General features: G+C 43.1%; 1 protein-coding gene across 1 annotated transcript in view; it reads left to right on the forward strand.

Moving 5' to 3' along the window:
* The first annotated feature begins 10,123 nt into the window (after positions 1-10,123).
* The window catches only part of SNCAIP (synuclein alpha interacting protein), a 184,226-nt gene continuing 172,964 nt past the window's right edge, over positions 10,124-21,385 (forward strand). The window contains exon 1 of the mRNA XM_075272296.1: positions 10,124-10,600. The gene's annotated coding sequence lies outside the window, so the exon portion shown is untranslated. The remainder of the gene's footprint in view (positions 10,601-21,385) is intronic.

Genomic DNA, 21,385 nt, shown 5'->3' on the forward strand with positions numbered 1-21,385 from the left:
CAGCAGTCACGTGGGGGGACACTGATGTCATTACGCCGCTGCGCTCCATCTGACTGCTGGGGCCTAATCCCAGGCCTCGGTCACATGATGGAAGACGCAGAGAGGTGAGTATATCTATTTATAATTTTAAGTCACCTTTCCTGAGCTAGTATCTATTGAAAAAGGGCCTGGCAATATGCCGGTGCCCCTTTTCATTTACAATATAGTGGCCGGGGAACCAGGCTACCAGGCTTTCCCCGACTGCTGTCACATAGTGGTACTGGACCCCGACTATCTCCAGCTGGCTGCTGGCCCTGTGTCTCACTGGGCCAGGTCACGATTGTTACACCCCTGGCAGTGGGTCTGTGAGGTACATCTAATAGGGGGAGGGGGTCTTTGGGGTACTACTGGCATCTAAGAAGGGGCAGGGGCCTTTGGGGTGCTGCTGACATCTAAAAGAGAAGGACTGGGATCTTTGGTGTGCTTCTAAAGGGGGGCAGGGTTCTTTACTGGTGCTGCTGGCATCTAAAGAGGGGGGGGGTAGGGTTGCAGTTGGCACTGGAAGGAGTGCATGAGTCCTTTGGATGTTGCTAGCATCTACAGTCCTATGAAAAAGTTTGGGCACCCCTATTAATCTTAATCATTTTTTGTTCTAAATATTTTGGTGTTTGCAACAGCCATTTCAGTTTGATATATCTAATAACTGGTGGACACAGTAATATTTCAGGATTGAAATGAGGTTTATTGTACTAACAGAAAATGTGCAATATGCATTAAACCAAAATTTGACCGGTGCAAAAGTATGGGCACCCTTATCATTTTATTGATTTGAATTCCCCTAACTACTTTTTACTGACTTACTGAAGCATAAAATTGGTTTTGTAACCTCACTGAGCTTTGAACTTCATAGCCAGATGTATCCAATCATAAGAAAAGGTATTTAAGGTGGCCAATTGCAAGTTGTTCTCCTATTTGAATCTCCTCTGAAGAGTGGCATCATGGGCTACTCAAAACAACTCTCAAATGATCTGAAAACAAAGATTGTTCAACATAGTTGTTCAGGGGAAGGATACAAAACGTTGTCTCAGAGATTTAACCTGTCAGTTTCCACTGTGAGGAACATAGTAAGGAAATGGAAGACCACAGGGACAGTTCTTGTTAAGCCCAGAAGTGGCAGGCCAAGAAAAATATCAGAAAGGCAGAGAAGAAGAATGGTGAGAACAGTCAAGGACAATCCACAGACCACCTCCAAAGAGCTGCAGCATCATCTTGCTGCAGATGGTGTCACTGTGCATCGGTCAACTATACAGCGCATTTTGCACAAATAGAAGCTGTATGGGAGAGTGATGAGAAAGAAGCCGTTTCTGCACGTACGCCACAAATAGAGTTGCCTGAGGTATGAAAAAGCACATTTGGACAAGGCAGCTTCATTTTGGAAACAAAAATTGAGTTGTTTGGTTATAAAAAAAGGCGTTATGCATGGCGTCCAAAAAGAAACAGCATTCCAAGAAAAACACATGCTACCCACTGTAAAATTTGGTGGAGGTTCCATCATGCTTTGGGGCTGTGTGGCCAATGCCGGCATCGGGAATCTTGTTAAAGTTGAGGGTCGCATGGATTCCACTCAGTATCAGCAGATTCTTGAGAATAATGTTCAAGAATCAGTGACGAAGTTGAAGTTACGCCGGGGATGGATATTTCAGCAAGACAATGATCCAAAACACTGCTCCAAATCAACTCAGGCATTCATGCAGAGGAACAATTACAATGTTCTGGAATGGCCATCCCAGTCCCCAGACCTGAATATCATTGAACATCTGTGGGATGATTTGAAGCGGGCTGTCCATGCTCGGCCACCATCTAACTTAACTGAACTTGAATTGTTTGTCCAAACTACCTTTATCCAGGATCCAGGAACTGATTAAAAGCTACAGGAAGCGACTAGAGGCTGTTATCTTTGCAAAAGGAGGTCAAATTTTGGTTTAATGCATATTGCACATTTTCTGTTAGTACAATAAACCTCATTTCAATCCTGAAATATTACTGTGTCCATCAGTTATTAGATATATCAAACTGAAATGGCTGTTATAAACACCAAAATATTTAGAACTAAAAATGATTAAGATTAATAGGGGTGCCCAAACTTTTTCATAGGACTGTAAGTGGGCAGGGGTCCTTGGGATGCTGCTGGCATCTGAAGAGAGGTAGGGGTCCTCGAGGTGCTGCTGGCATAAAGAGGGAGGTCCTTGGGGTGCTATTAGCATCCAAGGTGAATGCTGTTGGCATGGATAGGGGAAGGTGTCCCTGACATGCTTCTGGCAACTAAAAGGGGTGGAGACCCTGGGGTGCCATCGACATCTAATTATGTAGGCATGCATCCTTAGTGTGCTTGGGTATCTACGGGGGCGGGGTCCTTGGGGTGCTGCTGGCATCTAAAGGGGGAGCAAGTGTCCCTGGGGTCCTGCTTGCATGTAATGGTGGGCAGGGTTCCTGGGGGGGGGGGGGGCTTGCTGCATGCGTCTACGTGGGATTCCAGGGGTATTGACTTTGTGGTTCTCCATTAAATAAAAAATCGGCAGGGAGAAAAGTCCGGCACGGAGGATTGTTCTCTCTGCCCCTTTCAGTAAGGAAACGGCTGACCCCATTAAGTCAATGTAGTCCACTGGTGTCCATGAGTGACTAATGTTTTAGCGATCTGGCTTTTCATCATTCAGGTCACCTGACAGATTTAAAGAGGACCTTTCACCTCCTGGAGCACATGCGGTGTAATACACCGCTAGAAAGCCAACAGTGCACTGAATTCACGTTCTGTGTCCCGGTGAAGAGCTATCGGTGCCGGTACCGTAGCTCTTCACTGTCAGAAGGGCATTTCTGACAGTCAGTCAGGGACGCCCTTCCTCAAAGTAGCATCTATAGCGCTGTACTGTGAGAGCGGTGAGGAACGCTTCCTACCCTCCTGATAGTACTCGTCTGTAGACATCATCGCTGGGCAGTAAGCAATGCTCCCCCCCGCTCTCACAGTACAGCGCAATAGATGCTACTGTGAAGAAGGGCGTTCCTGAATGACAGTAAGAAACGCCCTTCTGACAGTGAAGAGTTACGGTATTGGCACCGATAGCTCTTCACCGGGACACAGAAAGGGAAAGCTGATAGTGCGCTGTATTCAGCGCACTGTCTGCTTTCTAGCGGTGTATTACATGGCATGTGCCCCAGGAGGTGAAAGGTCCTACTCTAGCAACCCCATCACATGAGACGACAGTGGCTGGTTTATTCCATGAAAGGTAATGCTAGACCAGGACAGGTAAGTTGGTGGAAGGGAGGGGGTTGATAGACTACGTTGGTAACTAGTAGAGGTGTATATTTTTTTTTTGTGTATATATATATATTTAAATGGATAATGAGGATTGTGCGAATGATTTTATTTCAATAAAATATATATATTTTTTTAATGTATGTTTGTTTAATTAATATGGGCAGAGTTTATCATAAGATATAGGTCCTATACTGAATAACCTATAGAGAATATACCCAGACCATGAACCTACCTGCAGCAACTACAGAAAATAGCGAGACCATGAACCTACCTGCAGCAACTCCATTCTAGTCAGTTCTGTAGTGAGACAGCTAGAATGGAATTGCTGTAAGTAGGACCTGCCTATAGCAATTGCAGAATATACCCAGACCATCATGAGATTACCTGCAGTAACTATATACTGATAAATCATGCGCGCAGCGATACGTCAGACTACAGCTCTATATCAGTTATTAATTGCCATGTATTTCCATTATCACTTACAACAAGAAAGTGGCGCAAGTTATAATAAACACGTAAGGTTGCGGTGTCACCGCCCTGTTCAGATCATATGGCAAATATATATTTATAAATAAACTATATATATAGGTATATCTATATATATATATATATATATATATATATATATATATATGTAATTTTATATATATATACACATATATATATATATATATATATATATATATATATATATATATATATATATCAGTGCCATATGTATATATGTCCAGGAATGTGGTTTTCATATATTTTTTATTGATAATCATATACATGTACAGTGTCTCTCTTGGCCAGTTATGGATCCTCCCTATAGACACTCCACTCTAGCTGCTCCTGTAGTGAGGTGACTGGATTGGAGATTCTGGCGGCAGCTCCTCTAAGCAACTCCATTCTAGTCACTTCAGTACTGAACAGTCTACATTGGAGTTGGTTCTAGCAGGTCTTCCGTCCAGCAACTCCAATCTAGTCACCTCACTAGTGAATTGTCTAGATTGGAGTTGCTCCTGGTAGGTCCTACCTACAGCAACTCCATTCTAGACCGTTCACTAGTGAGGTGACTAGATTGGAGTTGCTGGACGAAGAACCTACCAGGAGCAACTCCATTCTAGACGCAACCGGGAAGAGACAGCATATGTAGGGAAGGGGGGTTCAGGCTGTATGTGAGCGTGATAGTGGGGTTATAGGGGGGTTCAGGCGGTGTGTGAGCATGATAGGGGGGTTCAGGCTCTGTGAACATGATAGGTGGGTTCAGACTGTGTGTGAGCATGATAGGGGGGTTCAGGCATTCCTTGTTTATTTGGGTCTTCCCTTCCTCCTCGGTCTTTCTTTTGTAGGTTTTAATTTTTTTTACCTTAAATTATGCTGTACATTATGGGTTTTTATATGTGATCTTTATTTGTATGCCTCCTGCACCGGGTTTTCTATATTTTGTACCAATATAATGTTTTCTTTGTATTTCAATGAATACCTTTTTGATACTAAATATGAAATTAAAATCGATTTTTAACTAAAATATTCATTGTCCTGTTTTCATTTTCTCTGTAGTCTATAAAAAACTTTCATCGAACAGGTTTTCTGGGCTGATGGATACCCCCTTAGGATAGGGTCACCAATATTGGATCAGTGGGGCCCAACACTCAGCGCTTCCAGACAGTCTCCAGTGCTAGAACCTAGAAGGCCATGTAGACTGTATATAGGCGGTGGTTAATACTACAGCTCTGTTCACTGTATATAAGCGGGGTAGAATACTACAGCTCTGTACACTATATATATATATATATATATATATATATATATATATATATATATATAGGCGGTGGTTAATACTATAGCTCTGTAGACTGTATATAGGTGGTGGTTAAAACTGCAGCTCTGTTCACTGTATATAGGCGGTGGTGAATACATTTCGGGTGTAAATGATGGTAAATCTGATGGGCCTCCTTGGAAAAGTGGCACGGGCAGTGCGGGACCAAATTAAAAAAATATTTTTTTGCGCAAATTGCCTTTTAACATGGTTGCTATTTTTATGCCTTGTATGCCAGAAAACTGCCACAGTTGTGTTTAACTGATACAGGCAACATGGTGTGAATGCAGCCCAGCCGACAGACACGTTACAGCAGCTTGTGCTCCAGGGGGTTTTATCTGCGGTCAGACCAGGCGGGCGAGCCTTCACTCCTCCCATCCATTGATGAGCTTTAGTCTCGCATGACCCCGTTGCTGGTTCATTGGTTGTCCTTCCTTGGAGCACTTTTGGTAGGTACTAACTAAAAGATACCATGAACACCCCACTAGACCGGCCGTATTGGAGATGCCCCCCCCCCCCTTCCCCCCCAATAATCTGGTCACCACAGTTTGGCCCACGTCAGTGTGTGTCTTCACTCTACTTTTTTTTTCTTGCTTTGAATACACTCTGGGAAATTCATCAACCCTTTGTGCTAATGGCAAAACAAAAAAGTCGCAAACTGTTTTTTATTTGCAAATAGCCTCTTTTACACCACTATTAGCACTTTCTGGAAATAAGGCAGGGTGTGGATAGGTCATCAATATTATAGCAGCGATATGACACCGGGTTCCTGACGTATTGGCGGTATGACACCGGGCCCCCCAACATATATCGGCGATATGACACTGGGCCACAACTTACATATCAGCAGTATGACACCAAGCCCCCCTCACATATCGGCGGTATGACACCGGGCCCCCCCTCTCACATATCGGCGATATGACACCGGGCCTCAAATCACATATCGACAGTATGACATCAGCCCCCACACACATATCGGCGATATGACACCGGGCCTCCCCCTCACATATTGGCAGTAAGACACTGGGTCCCCCAACATATATCGGCGATATGACACCGGGCCCCAAATTACATATCAGCGATATGACACCAAGCTTCCCCCCCCCCTCACATATTGGCGGTATGACACTGGGCCCCAACTCACATATCGGCAGTATGACACCGGTCATCACATTAATCACATGGACTGATTACAGTTCATTCCTATTCAAGAGGCTGAGCTGCAATTCCAAGTCCAGCTTGGACACAGTAAGGGTGCATTCACACTATGTAATACAGAAGCTTATTCTGAACGTAAAACACGTTCAGAATAAGCGGCGTATAAAGCAGTTCCATTCATTTCTATGGGAGCCGGCATACGAGCGCTCCCCATAGAAATGAATGGGCTGCTTTTTTCACTCCGAGCAGTCCCAATGGGACTGCTCGGAGTGAAAAAAGCAGCCCATTCATTTCTATGGGGAGCGCTCGTATGCCGGCTCCCATAGAAATGAATGGAACTGCTTTATACGCCGCTGATTCTGAACGTGTTTTACGTTCAATATAAGCTGGTGATTACGTAGTGTGAATGCACCCTAAGGCTAAGTTCACACGTGGGGCGGATTTTGGCACCGAGAGTGACACGGGAAACAACGTCACTCTCGAGTCAAAACCTACCTGCCATGACTGTCGAGCCGCGGAATCCGCCTGAAGAAAGGGCAGCCCGCTTCTTTTTTCCGTGAGCGGCAGCATGCAGCCTGGCGGTCTACATAGACCACCACTATGAGGGGGCGATCTATGATGTGGATTACGCGCCATAATCCACCCCCTCTGTGCTCGTGTGAACGGTCCCTAAAGAGGCGAGGAGACAGAAAAACAGCATTTCTGATATAGAGTTTTTGCTTTTTCTATGGCAGCCATCTCACTGTATAAATAACATTATATGTACAATCTAGAGGGCTAAAACACTTGTTCACCCGGCCACTAGAATATAACTGGTCCTGAACATAAGGATTCAGCTGCTGTGCGCACTAGGATTTATCCTGCTCTACACAGTACAAGGTTGAGGTCCCACCTTACAGAAATTTAGCTTTTTTTGTTGCAGATTTTGCTGCGGTTTTCTGAGCAAAAGCCAAGAGTAGCTACAGAAGGAAAGTGAAATATATAGGTAGTTCTTATACTGCTCCTTCTGTTCAATCCACTCCTGGCCTTGGCTCAAAAGAAACACAGCAAAAAAAAAAAAAGTTATGTTTCCGAAACGTGGGGCCTCAGTCTAAGACCGGGTTCACACGGAGTATTCTGGCTCGTGATTTGGTACGTAGACACCGTGGGATCTTTTGCGGGCCGTATACGCTCCCATTGTTTTGAATGGGAGCCGGTACCGTATACGTGGCGCTATTTTGCGGCCGCCGCAAAATAGCGCAACGTATACGGTATCGGCTCCCATTCAAAACAATGGGAGCGTATACGGCCCGCAAAAGATCCCGCAGCGTCTACGTATCAAATCACGAGCCAGAATACTCTGTGTGAACCCGGCCTAAAGGATCCTAGTTGGTTAAAGGACCTGCATCTTCTGAGCACTAGAACAGGCTTTATCAACTAGCCACAAAAAGTTTAAATCAACTACCCCTAAGGACAGTGGCATAACTAGGAATGGCGGGGTCCTGTGGCGAACTTTTGACATGGGCCCCCCGACCGATGACCTCGACCGACCCCCTCCTATGCATTCTCTATTATGCCCCATAGTGGCCCCTCCACACAGTATTATCCCAAATAGTAGCTCCTGCACACAGTATTATCCCCCATAGTGGCCCCCGCACCCAGTATTATCCCCCCATAGTGGCCCCTGCACACAGTATTATCCCCCATAGTGGCCCCCGCACCCAGTATTATCCCCCCATAGTGGCCCCTGCACACAGTATTATCCCCCATAGTGGCCCCTGCACACAGTATTATGTCCCTTAGTGGCCCCTCCACACAGTATTATCCCCCATAGTCGCCCTTCCACACAGTATTATCCCCCATAGTAGCCCCTCCACACAGTATTATCTCCCATAGTGGCCCCTCCACACAGTATTATCCCCCATAGTGGCCCCTCCACATAGTATTATCCCCCATAGTGGCCCCTGCACACAGTATTATCCCCCATAGTGGCCCCTCCACACAGTATTATCCCCCATAGTGGCCCCTCCACACAGTATTATCCCCCATAGTGGCCCCTGCACACAGTATTATCCCCATAGTCTCCCCTCCACACAGTATTATCCCCCATAGTGGCCCCTCCACACCGTATTATCCCCCATAGTGGCCCCTCCACACAGTATTATCCCCCATAGTGGCCCCTGCACACAGTATTATCCCCCATAGTGGCCCCTCCACACAGTATTATCTCCCATAGTGGCCCCTCCACACAGTATTATCCCCCATAGTGGCCCCTCCACACAGTATTATCCCCATAGTCTCCCCTCCACACAGTATTATCCCCCATGGTGGCCCCTCCACACAGTATTATCCCCCATAGTGGCCCCTCCACATAGTATTATCCCCCATAGTGGCCCCTGCACACAGTATTATCCCCCATAGTGGCCCCTGCACACAGTATTATCCCCCATAGTGGCCCCTCCACACAGTATTATCCCCCATAGTGGCCCCTGCACACAGTATTATCCCCATAGTCTCCCCTCCACACAGTATTATCCCCCATAGTGGCCCCTGCACACAGCATTATACCCCATAGTGGCCCCTCCACACAGTATTATCCCCATAGTCTCCCCTCCACACAGTATTATCCCCCATAGTGGCCCCTGCACACAGCATTATACCCCATAGTGGCCCCTCCACACAGTATTATCCCCCATAGTGGCTCCTCCACACAGTATTATCCCCCATAGTGGCCCCTGCACACAGTATTGTCCCACTGTGGACACCCATAAACAATTATTATACTCTGGGGTCTGTATATGAATAGATTGAGTGCTACCGGTATTTTTTGTTCGCTTTTTTCATCTGTTTGTTATACTATATGTATATGATGTTATACTACAGTTATATGATGTATATAATGTTATACTATATTTATATGATTCATATGATTGCATACTATAAGTATATGATGCTTTACTATCTAAGACTGAACTACTACTGTTTCCACCATCTAATAGATATGTCCCTGATATATCCATTGTAGTATCCATTGATGTCGTACTATAAATATATGATGTATATGTAATACTATAAGTATATGATGTTATACTACATTTATATGATGTATATGATGTTCTACTATAAGTATATGATGTTATACTACATTTATATGATGTATATTATGTTCTACTATATTTATATAACGTATATATGATGTTATACTATTTATATGATGTATATGATGTTCTACTATATTTATATGATGTTATATTACATTTATATGATGTTCTACTATAAGTATATGATGTTCTACTATATTTATATGATGTTATATTACATTTATATGATGTTCTACTATAAGTATATGATGTTATACTATATTTATATGATGTTATATTACATTTATATGATGTTCTACTATCAGTATATGATGTTATACTATATTTATATGATGTTCTACTATAAGTATATGATGTTCTACTATATTTATATGATGTTATATTACATTTATATGATGTTCTACTATCAGTATATGATGTTATACTATATTTATATGATGTTCTACTATAAGTATATGATGTTATACTATATTTATGATGTATATGATGTTATGCTATATTTATTTTATGTTATATATCACAACCTAGAGAGTCTGGTGAAGGCAGCATTGATGAGCTTAGTGCTAAGACTCTCCTTTTGATGATCTCCCCTCTTCTTCTTCTCATCCTAAAGAGTGCTTGGATTATTCCTTATACTGTCTATAAGGAGTCGGGTCTTCGCTGGCTCATTCTCTGGTGCTCAGCCAATCAGTGAGAGGGGGCGTGCCTTGCTGACAGGGTTAACCCTGTGTGTGCGGCAGAGGCCGGCCGCTGACTGCTCAGTGCCTGGAGGCCGCTCTGTGCTGCTGCTGCTGCTGCTGCTGCTGCTGCTGAGCTCTGGATGCTCACGATCTCCTCCTCACACGGATCCTGGAGACTTCTTGCTGCGGAGACAAAGGTGACTTATGAAAGCTGAGAACATGGACAGTGTATGGAGGTGCTGTGCTCCAGCCCAGGGGTGACTGCTGAGTGACAGGCTCTGTGGGGACTGGTCCTGTGTGTGGACCCGGGAGCAGATGCTGGAGGATTGTATCCATGGTAACGCTGCCCCGGAGCTTTGTTCTTGGGTGATACAGGCTGCAGCCCTCCCTCCTGTCCGGTTAGACCGGGGCTCCGCGGGACCCTTCCTCCTTACAACCTGTCTTCATTCTCTGGCTGCAGATGTAGCAGAGCTGATCCCTTCACTCCTCTAGATTAGTATGCTTTACCTATGTGCTAATGACAGTCTCGTCACAGCTACATCTGACTGAGCTCTGCTGCATCTCTACACCCTGTTATATTGGCTTGGTGAGATTTATTAATGAATTATTGCAATATTTCTATTGACTTGTATGAAGTGGCAACAATTGTGGCCAAGGGCAGACATAGATACTATGGGCCCCTGGAGAATGTATGTACTTTGCATAAACATGTATGGGCCCATCTGCAAATGTATTTATGGGTCCCTGTGCTAGAGCATATATGTGTCCTTGTGCAAGAACATGTATAATGGGCCAAGTGAATATATGGGGTCCTGTGCCAAAGTATGTGTAGGCCCCTGTGCAAGAGCATGTATGGGCCCCTGCAAGAGTATGTGTGGCCCCAGTGCAAGAGTATGGGGCCCTTGCTCGTCAATATCTCATCCTAGAGCTCCCCCTTATGTGTCCCTTTCCATCTGTCATTCCCTTACATCTAATCTAACAGATAGCAGAAAGCTGTTTTGGGTGGGCTCCTATACCTCTGGGGCCCCTATGTAGCTGCACAGTTTGCACCTATGCTCTGTCTGTCCCTGGTTGTGGCATTTCCCCATAAGCAGCCTTATGTACATATAATAAACTATATGTTTTATATTGTATATGTATATTGTGTGTGTGTATATATATATATATATATATATATATATATATATATATATATATATATATATGTGTGTGTTTATTGTATATGTGACATGGTTATGGCTTGGCATGCTTGTCATTATGTGCACTGGGCTAGTATTCCCTCCATGTGACTGTGATGGCTGAGCCTCAGATGTATGAGTAGAGTATTATACTATTGTGCTGACCTTTCTTGAGGAGCCCAGTATTGCTTGCTTCTAGCTCACCCATTGCACACTCCAGAGCTCGTATCCTTACTATATAGTGGCACTTCTTTTGTCTGGTACACAGGATAATCTAGATTGTTACCAGCATAGGGATCTAAACTGAAGGTCACCCGCCCTCTGTAATCCGTCTGACAGAACAAAGCTGCTGTGTTCAGAAGGTGCTGATTCCCCCTTATCACATGACGCCTCAAGTTGTTTCTTGCTGTCACTAAGATGAGTGACATGTGGCACAATGCCAAGCGAGGTGGTCTGCTAATAACTAGGGGCAAGGACTTTATGGGGACTAACACTTAAATGATCCTCTTCTGCATTGTTTCCAGTCACAGGGATTGGATTGTGCTGCAGTTTCCTCACCCTGTATGTTTTCCATCAGATATATACTTTATAGGACAGAGAACAGTACTACGGCCAGGGCTCTAGGAAGTCTATGACGTAGCCCCCTGCTCCATGTCCTTTCAACCTGCAATCTGTCAGATATCCTGGATGTGTTTTGTGAGGCTTTCCGAGTTTGTCCAGGGACTGGTGATCTGTCTGCTCCAGGAACTGCGGAATAAAAGGGATTTTAAACAAGCCGTTCAGCTGGACATCTATCATGTGTAGTCTGACAGAAAAGAGATTATCATTACTGGGATGAAAACCTTCATAAGTCATATCCCAACAGGAGCCTGACATGTTTCTCCCTTCTCTGAACTATCTGAAGGTGGAATAGCCTTTGTGCAGGTTATTTATATGTGTGCGCTTCTCCTTAGTAGTACTATTAGGTTTGTGCTTTGCCTCTTATAAGGTGAAGTCATCTGGCTATAACCTATCACAGTTACCTGGTCTACATGGTATGAAAGATGTCCAGCAATGGAAGAACAATGTCTCCTAAAGCAACTGAAAGTCCTTGAGATGCCCTCTTGTACTCAAGTAGTAGCAGTAGTAGTGATAGTGTTCTTAGGTGGTCACAGCCACACTAACATCTCCATTGAAGTCATGAGGCATGAATTGTTCAGGTTCGTTTGAACAAAGCTTACATTAACATAGAGTCCTAGCAGGACCATGGTTGTCTAGTTCTGGTGGCTTAAATGTGGCATAACTGGGTAACTCTGACTGACTGCCTGGGTTGTCACTCCTGAACAGCAACAATGTGGGAGCTGGTGATACATTATATCCCTTAATATCAGTGGTGTAGCTAGCGGGAAGGAGGGGGGGTCTATTAGGGGCATTATAAATACAAGGGGGGGAGGTTATTTATATAAGGGACCATTAGGGGGCATCATTTATATAAGGGGTCATTACGGGACATAATTTTATATAAGGGGTCATTAAGGGCATTGTGAACATAAGGGGATGGTCATTTATATAAGGAGTCATTAGGGGTGCAGTATTTATGTCAGGGTAAACCAGGGGCTTAATATAAGGGGGCAATTAATTTAATTAAGGTGGCACTTGGGATTTATTAAGGCTAAGGCCCCACGTAGCAGGCCGCAACAAAAAAGCACTACAGAAAAAACGTGGTGGTAATGCATCGTGGTTTTTACCACAGAGGTTTCCTCTGCAGACTTTCTGCTTCCATTATTCCTTTAGGGAAACCGCCAGTGTTTCCGTAGGTATAATTGACCTACTGCAATTTCCAAAACTGTGACACCTTTGGAAATCGCATCGTGTCCACTGTGCGTATTTTTCCGCAAAGTGTGGACGGGTTCGCTAAGAACTGCAAAACACCGCACTTTTTGTCTCCTTTGGTAAAGAATTAATGTCTGTGCTGCAAACGTTACAGAGATTGATAGAAGTGGTCATGGCGGTCCAGATGGAAGAGATGGGAAATGTGAACAATTAGAGACGCCACTTGTATGTCACTAAATGTTACTGCACTGAATTCACCTAAATGGTCTGCAGAGCCCCCTGTAGAGCTGCTATCTACCACTATACAATCACCGTATAATATCGGTATACATAAGTTGGACATGTTTGCTCCCACTCTGCTAAAACCTTAGCTACGTGTTTGCTTCATATCTTTAGTTTAGAAGTTTGAGAAAGCTGCGCAACACTCTGGTGACTGGTATGATGGTGTTGTCAGGAGGTCTTTATCCCAAGTGGACCAAAGGATGGGGCATGATAAGCTAATAAAATCTTGAGACTCCAAAAGGTTAATGCAGTATTCTGGTTGAATGGAGAAAGCTATGCAAATATTATCGAGGGTGATCTCACCCCCTTTGGGGCATGCTATGCCCACTTTCTGTGATGTGTTGGACTTGCACCTTATTGTGATATGGCTGTCATATAAATTGCCAATATGACATAGAGACTAGTAGATGCAGGAGAACTGCGTGAGGTCTGGGAGATTTGCCAACCTTTCTGGGGCTCCAGGAAGTTACCCCTTTATTTTGGGAGGATCCCAGATACTTTGAAAGAGTTGGCAAGTATGGGGTTATGTCATGTATTTTTGCAGTTTCTCACAGATTGTGTAAATGAATATATCCTAAAGCTCCCAAAATGGAAGGATATTTTATAAGTGATTGCTCTCCACTGATTGGCTGAGCTTCTCTCTAATAAGTGACATCACTGCCCTGTCATTAGTCCCTGCCCAGGGTGAAGCATCTCAGTGGTGGTCCATCACACCATTCCCATAAGTTATCAGGCTTTCTGGGTATGGGTGTCAAGTACTATGATATTTTGGAAGTAGTACAACAAATAATTTATACTTGATGACTTGAGCATTTAATATTCAGTGTTAGGTTTCCTGGTTCAAGAAATTCTAGCAAACCATAATACATTACAAGCTCTATAGACACTCTGCTGTTTTCACTGTAATTTTGGCATTAGCAAATTTAGCAGATCTGCTGAATTTAGTATCATGTGATACTTTGTTAGTTAGCAGCCAGCCACTGGCTGAGGATTATGGAAGATGTAAGTCATCAACACTTGGAATATGGAAAATTGCCCATGAATATCCTAGACCTTTAAATCTGCTGCGGAGTACTTTATAATGAAGTTGGCGACACTTTTTACAATCTGTATGCAAATACCTTTTTCTCATATGTTCCAAGTAAATCTCTCCCAGACGTTACTAGTAGCACTGAGTTGCTGTTCATCATCTAGATTTGGACACTTCTTTTTTCATGAATCTTTTATAAATATCAGGATCTGTTGGTTCTTATTACACAATGGCCACGATTCCAGCCTGTGTCTATGCACTTGAGCATGTCCGCCCAATACAGCGTTGATCTTAGGATTTCATGCTGTCCTTATTCTGTACTCACATTGCCTTAAATGAAAATAACAGATGAATAGGAAGGGCATGGAATATTTTTGCAGGTGTAGGTTTATTACTGAGACTACACTAAGAAGGCCATAATTTGGCTCCGTGGAAGCTTAAATGTACCTGCACACGTAGCAGATTTTTCCACCATAAATTTGTTGGATTTTTCAGGTCTGTGGAGTTGGTCAGTACAAAGTTACCGACTCTGACTCTTGCTTCAAAATGAAGCAACTATATTATACAACTAATCTAATTAATTAAATGCATTGTTTGCTGCATATGTACGTTTCTAAGAATTCACTGGATTTTTACATGAATTAGTTCAGCTTTGCAGCTTCTGTCGGAATATGGACCAAGGAGTCAGAGTTGAGCTGAGACAAAATAGAGGAGTTGGAGTTGGTGCTCTACTGACTCCACAGCCCTGTTTTTTTCTACTTGTGTTTGAATCCATGTCTATAACCCCTTGTTCACATCTTCATTTGTATTCCGTTTGGGGGAGTCCGCATGGGGACCCCCCAAACGGAATATCAAACGCATTTGCAAGCGGTGTGCAATGAAAGCACATGGACCCCATAGACTATAATGAGGTCCGTGTGCTTGCCTCCAGATCTCCGCAGGGAACATGCGGACAGGAAAGTACTTCACAATCTACTTTCCTGTCCAAATAATTCGTGCGGGCAACAAACAACAAGCACAAGGACCCCATTATAGTCTATGGGGATCCATGTGCTTTCACTGCACACCACTTGCAAATGCGTTTGGTATTCCATTCGGGGGGTCCCCATGAGGACTCCCTGAACAGATTAACAAACACAGATGTGAAGGAGGGGTAAAAGATTCGGATTTTATTCTAGATTTGCTATAAACATCACCTAACTATAATAAAAGTGATGAAACCTACAGCAGTTATTCTGCACGTTTAACAAATTGTACCATGAGTCATTTTTTGCATAAAAAAATCTCCACTGCAAGGAGATTTATTAAAATGTTATCTATGTGGCTTGCACTGCAGATTATTTGGGCAAAAATGTATAAAATGAAAAACTGCAGCAAATACACTATGTGGCATCATGTGTATGTCTCTAGTTTGTCTGAAATGAATCTGATCCTACACAGGATGGCTATCAAAATGTGGATTGAGGATACAGATCTCCACAATCCCTAATAACATTTATCTAAACTACTAGTCCCCAATCTGTGGCTTTCAAGCTGTTGCTGAACCCTCAGCCTATGGCTGTCAAAGTAGGTTTGATAGTTGCAGTTCCAGAACAGTCAGTGGAAACCATTGACGTAAGGAATTCATAAGATTGGTGTTTGAGGCTGTGTAGGCACACTCCCAGATGACAAGAGGAATGGTAATACCCATTTGTTCATGTATTTCCAGGAGAAATAACAGAGGAGCAGAGTTTTTTTTTATTTTTTTTAAAAAAGCATTATTTTATGGGGAGTGCAAGTATTTGCTAATGAGAGGCGACAGTCTACAATATGTCATTCTGTCCTTGCTCCTTTTGAACATAAAAATACTTTCCCTACTGAGTAAATAAAAGAAGGATTGTAATCCTTTTGATGAAATCTATGCATATAGAGTAATGTAAGAACAATAAGTTATTTTTTCTTCAAAAAGAGTTTACAAGAAAAGAAAATGAAAACACTTGTAGAATCCCAAAGACCTGGCGCAGACCCAGCAATGACTCTACTAGTGCACTTCTTCTCCCTTGATAGCCAAGCGTCTGAAACAGTGACCTGTTTTCTTTTCTGGCTGAGTGTGTGCAATTGTATCTAGCCTGGGGTAAGACTAATATGGCCGGTGCGTCTTAATTCAATTGTCCTGGTGTTCTTGCGTCTCCACTCACAGCTGGCTCTGACATGAATCGCTTCCAGTAATTATTCTGGAATCGATTTTATATTTTCATTGCGAAGCTTTTCTTGAGACCAAATTTGGTAATAGTTGGCTTCTGTGGTTTCAGAATGCTATACTTGTGTTCTGGTATTGTTTAAGGTAAGCGGTAACGTACATTTAGAGGGCAACTGCTGTACCAGATTACAGATAACATAGGCTCATGCGTTACATTTTCGTCTTGGCTCTGAGCACTAAATCTTCATTGTACTGTCCTAAAGTGGATACGGCAAATATAGCCTAAACCTAATTGAGTAGAACTATTTGTGACAAAATAAGAAGTCGCTTAAGGTTTTACATACCCTCTAAGATTGTAAACACTGTATCTAAAATACACTCTTGATATGAACGCCTTTGTCCCTGTGCGCGTGTGAGATGAATGGCACAAAGTGCCAAGGTCACCTGAACTATATTGGTCGTAGAACGAATGTTTGGCCTACGGTCATTCGGTCTATGTTGGAAAAAAAACCCATTAGGAATGTTGAATATCAACACACTTGATACATTGTACTCAAGAGAGATAAGCGCCCGCCAGAGATGTCAGGCTGTGGGTTACTCCCCTTTCCCTTTTCAGAAGACATACAAAGGGTGATAGGGATAGCAGAGGTTGAGAGAAATAGCTATTGGTCAAATAAAGCATAAAACATGTATTGAATGTCTATGGTTACTTTTAGTCGCTGCTGACAATAAATGTATTTTAACTCCTCCACCTTGGAAAGCTGCCATATTATTAGGGAAAGAACACCACAGATGACCACAGTGTTCCCTACATGACACAAGTACCAGAAAAGCAACTATTATAGACCCCACCAAATAAGACCGCATATTTTACCTCTCTATGAATGAGATAGAGACTTTTGGCTACATCACTCCTGAAATTTTTAGTACTGGTCAGGATTCTTGACCACATTCCTAAAAGGTTATTCCGAGACTGAGACTTGAATGGGTTTGCAAAGTGACCGCCCATGAGCGTCTTGTGCCTCTCCGCTGTTTTCGGGCTTTGTGTCCGGTTTAAAAAAAAACCCGTTTCGCCACGGAGAGGCACAAGACGCTCACGGGTGGTCACTTTGCAAACTCATTCAAATGATTGGGTTTGAAAACTGACTGCCAGTTTCCGTCTCTTGTCCAGTTTCTCGGGCAGAAGATGGAAACCTGCAAAGCGGAGAGCGGGCGCAGGTGTGAACCCGCCCTAACAGTGACTTTTCTCCCGTCTCCGCTGTCACAATTCTTTTACTGTATTACTGTAGATTCCCATTACATGTAGCTTAATATTCATGTTCTAGTACTGCCCTAGTGTCTTCTGTCATAGGTCAACTCTGCAGGACAGGATGCAGCAACTTCTCATGCCCGGCTATTTGTAAAATACGCTGTGTGGCCCAATTCCCCTTGACTCAGGACCATCCTGTTGAATATGATAGTTTACAGCTTAAAGAGTTAACTTTAGAGCATATGTTTTTTTTATTAGTTCCTGGAGGGTTTGAGGATTTTTGTGCCTTTATTTTCTTAATAAGACACATAATCTAAAACAGAATTTTTAGTAAAAAGTGTAGCAGAATGTTTGGATTATAATAATCTGCCAATACCGTTTTAAAGTCTATACTCAGCTGTTCTGTAGGGTATCACATGTCACAGTATCAAAAGGGTTAAGACTAGCAATCACATCTGTTATCCACGATGGAGAAATGTTATTTTCTGTTGATTAGAAGCAAAATGAAATAATTGAATGGGCAAAATCAAATGTGAAATGCGCCAGAAAATGACATAAACTCGTGTGAGCGTACGTGCTAAAGAGATATGGAAAATCCCCCTGACAGTACTTGTCTTATATCATGTAATGCCGCTTAATCAGTCTGTGCTAAGATTAATATGGGGTCTGTCATATTCCATAATTTGATGTCATCTTCTACATGGTGGGCAGAATTATTGCCTCTTCAGTTTGCTTTGTCCCAGCTTTGCAGTTTTTACAGAATGTTTGCCTGTCCTTTGCTTTGCAACTACATTGATCAAGGCTTATTCAGCTCCTTATTGGTCTCAGTCCTCAATCCGTTATCCACCCTTGGTCTAAGGTAGTACACATTTGAGGATGGCTCTACAATAGCTCAGAGGAAACTGTAATAGAGCAGTGGGATGAATGGTAGATTGGAAAACATGTTATGGGAACTGCTGCAGAAGGGTTACATGTATTTAAAGCAGGGATGTGGAGTCGGAGTCAGGATCAATGTGCAAGGTGTGAGGGGAAACTGTTCAGATGGTGGTGTGGTGATAGTAGTGTTATTGGAGATTGTAGGCCTTCCTGAATAGGTGAGTCTTCAGGGCCTTCCTGAAGCCTGTGATTGTGGGGGTCAGTCTTATGTGTCTTGGTAAGGAGTTCCAGAGTATGGAGGATGCACTGGAGAAATCATGGAGATGGTTGTGTGAGGAGCGGATGAGAGCAGAGCGGAGTAGGAGGTCTTTGGAGGATCTGAGGTTACGTGTGGGCAGGTAGCGGGAGATTAGGTCAGAGAAGAGATATATTGAGGGGTCAAGTTGTGGATGACTTTGTATGTCAGCGTTAGTATTTTGAAACAACAGGCAACAGGTAGCCAGTTAAGGGATTGGCAGGAGAGCATCCTATGATGAACATGTACACTATCTGGCCATGTCAATCACAGCAGGAAGGGAGCTCTGTTTTGTGATGAGAGCAATGGAGACCTTCATAGAACCAAACTGCTCATTATCAAGAAAAAAGATAATATATCAGCAATGGAGGCACCAGGTGGGAAAGTCTGACCTTTACTGTAACTTACACCAGAAATTAGTGCAAATTTTAGCGCAAGTGTATTATTATTATTTATTATTATTATAGTTTATTTATATGGCACCATTAATTTCATGGTGCTTTACATTTTGGGGTTACATACAATACACAAAATATACAGGTAGGTATAATAATAACAGTGACCGACTGGCACAGTGGGGTAGAGGGCCCTGCCCGCAAGGGCTTACAGTCTATGGGGGAAGGGGGTAGAGACAGAAGGAGAGGGGGAGACTGTACAGATGGCAGTGAGGTGACAGTGTTATTAGAGGTTGTAGGCCTTCCTGAATAGGTGAGTCTTCAGGGCCTTCTTGAATCCTGTGATTGTGGGGATCAGTCTTATATGTCTTGGTAAGGAGTATGTGTAAGTGGTAAGTGTATACCTGCTTATAGCAGCAAAAGGTTTCAATTTATGATGTGTGGACAGGCAAAGTTGTGCCAGCTTTATTAAGTGTTATGCACCTCTTAATAAATTTAACACATTTTAACTCCAATATACTTTACTTTAAAACTGGTGTACGAAAAAACAGACATAGTGAACATCCCCTTCAGATCCTCTTTTTAGTTCTTATCACCCATTCCCCTACTGGGTACAGGGATAGCTCACATTTTTGTTTTGCAACATGCCAACAAATGTTCCTTGCCTGCTGTCTCTTGCCACCTTGTTTCTGAACAGTGGATGAAAAATAACTCTCTTAAAGAGGACCTTTCACCATTTCCATCGTCCCCCTTGTGCTGCTCCGCTGATTTTGGCACAGTTCGGAACTTTCCTCTAGCCCTCACCGTTCCCGAGCCATCAGTGCTGCTATTTTGGGTGTCCAATATACTATTTAGACTCGGGACTGTCAGTAGGGCGGTGTCAGGCAGGTAAGGGTTGGGATTCTGAGCTCTGACACTGGCTGCGTCTGATTGGAGCTATGAGTCACGCCCCCTGCCTGACACTGCCCACCTGACATTACAGAGCTTAAATAGCACATCAGGCACCAAAACTAACTGCACTTGTTGCAAGGAGACCGTGTGGGCCAGAGAGAAAATTCCAACTGTACTGGAATCAATGGAGCGCAGCCTATTAACAAATGCTAAGAACCTGAATTGGTGGAGCTGGTGAAATGTCCTCTTTAATTTCTATGCATCAAAAATGAAAGAAGAGCAGAGAATTCCCCGCAGCCCATCAGCAGCCAGAAGTAAGAGGATAAACATCAGATCATTGAAGTAAATGTGAAATAATCTCACAGGGCAGTAGATATTCCATGTCATAAAGATGCTGCTGCTTTTACAGTCAGAGCTTTCAGTGCAGAGCTTTAAATATAGTAATAAGTCAGTTTTGAGAAGTGCCAGAACTCATTGACTTCTCATTGACTTACATTGTATTAGCAGATTCATTTTACACCAATCTATCTCCAAGAACAGCTGACAAGGCTCCCTGAACTACATATTGCTTGCTGCAGGACAATGTACAAACCAATAGATAAAACTATCGGAACTTGTAAAAAAGGATTTCGGTGATTACATCCAACACATGACATATACTAGCAATTACGCTGAATGTGTAGAGCAAAATCTCATAAAGTATATTTGGCCAACGCTAGATAAGTATAATAAATGATTATGGATAGGTTTGTAAGGCCTGGGCGGATCCCTGTAAATCAAGGACAAGGCTTCAATATCCTCGCTGCTTCCAGCTGTACGCTTTACTGTTCAATATCCCATTTACATTAAAACTTACACTCCTGTCCCATAAGGAACCTGACTTTCATCCAAACCATCCTTAACGCCGAGGCTGCCAGACTATTTTATCTTACAGGCAGATCTTTATCCTGGACTTCTTTCTAATATCAGTTATAAAATGTAAATTTTTGGCCCTGTAAAAGATTTCCCTGCAGTCCTATGCAGAAGAAGTGAGATTTCTCTCTGCAAATGATGGAATTCTCTCTGTCTCCTCACATGTCATCTTATCGAGCATTTCGACACTCCCTTACCACCACTACTAATTTTATCTCATCTAGAACTAAAATAACCATCGCCCAGATTACCCGCAGACAAGCGTGCGCCCC

The sequence above is a fragment of the Leptodactylus fuscus genome, chromosome 1 (assembly GCF_031893055.1).
Source record: "Leptodactylus fuscus isolate aLepFus1 chromosome 1, aLepFus1.hap2, whole genome shotgun sequence".
Taxonomy (NCBI): Eukaryota; Metazoa; Chordata; class Amphibia; order Anura; family Leptodactylidae; genus Leptodactylus; species Leptodactylus fuscus.